Source organism: Chiloscyllium plagiosum, chromosome 3 (assembly GCF_004010195.1).
Source record: "Chiloscyllium plagiosum isolate BGI_BamShark_2017 chromosome 3, ASM401019v2, whole genome shotgun sequence".
NCBI lineage: Eukaryota > Metazoa > Chordata > Chondrichthyes > Orectolobiformes > Hemiscylliidae > Chiloscyllium > Chiloscyllium plagiosum.
Window position 1 is genome coordinate 20499449 of NC_057712.1, and position 1400 is coordinate 20500848.

The following is a 1400-nucleotide window of genomic DNA, read 5'->3' on the forward strand; positions in this document are numbered from 1 at the left end:
ATAAATGGCAGTAAATGCAAACACCCAGACCATTGGGTTTAGATTAAATTCCCTACAGTGTGGAACCAGGCCCTTTAGCCCAAATCAACCCTCCAAAGAATAACCCAGACCCATTTCCATCTGACTAATGTAGCTAACACTATGGGCAATTCACCTGACCAGTACATCTTTGGACTGTGGGAGGTAAACCGGAGCACCTGGAGAAAACCCACACAGATATGGGGAGCATATGCAAACTCCACACAGATAGTCACCCAAGGCCGGAATCAAACCTGGGACCCTGGTGCTGTGAGGTAGCAATGCTAACCACTGAACAACCGTGCCCCTGAAAAGCCTACTGCACCTGGTATTCCCAGGCAGCCTCCCATCCAAGTACTAACTAGGCCTCAAGTCTGCTTAGCTTCCGAGATCAGACGAGATCAGGAGTTTTCAGACTGGAATGGCTGTTTAGGCGTCATTAGCATACGGATTGGTTTTTGAAAATTACACCAAATTATGTGGCCTCATAGAATAAAGGCAATGAGCCTTTATTGTTTAACAGAACAACTCATGGTCACAAGCAAAGAAGGCAGGATTCCAAGTCAAAACTGACACTCAAAGAGAAATCTGGAAGATAAAATACAGACAGTGGAAAGGGATAAGCTGAGAGATCCAGCAAGACATGAAACATCTTGACATGCAAACCCATTTTGAAGCCAACAGGACCATCTACAGACCGAGGTCAAATGGACAAAATTCCCTTCACTAAAAGATGGAGTTTCTCACCTAAAAAATGGCAATACCATTAAATAGCATTACATCAAACATATGATAAATAACGAAGCCCTGAAGGTGTTCCAGCTGAAGTCTTCAAAGATGCTGGGTTTTTGCTCACATCAAGACTCCATGCACTCATCCTATGGATTTGGATGAAGCAGAATATCCCCTGGACTTCAGGAATGCAACAATTGTAACGACTTTCAAGAAATAAATTAATTATGTTTTTGAGACTATCAAAGTCTTTTACTCTTGTCTGCAACAGTGAAAATCCTGAATCACCTACTTCCCGTGTCTGATAAAATCTTGCCTGAGAAACAATGTGCCTTTCGATAGTCATAGAGTCATAGAGATGTACAGCATGGAAACAGACCCTTCGGTCCAACCCTTCCATGCCGACCAGATATTCCAACCCAATCTAGTCCCACCTGCCAGCACCCAGCCCATATCCCTCTATTCCAGAAAAACCTCTGACATGGTGTGTCTTGCCAGATAAATCCAAGTAAAATGTTTGAAACAACACTGGGAACTCTTCATTGCATTTTTCAACTCGACCTATTGTATATGATTCAGTAATACATGGCTAAGTGGACTTTGCTCCAAAGATTTGGGTGTGTTGAAACACAATCATATTCTTGTAATTG

At 42.6% G+C, this 1400-nt stretch overlaps 1 pseudogene; it reads right to left on the reverse strand.

Moving 5' to 3' along the window:
• Positions 1-331: 331 nt before the first annotated feature.
• LOC122548698 lies at positions 332-451 on the reverse strand (annotated as a pseudogene).
• Positions 452-1400: the final 949 nt, after the last annotated feature.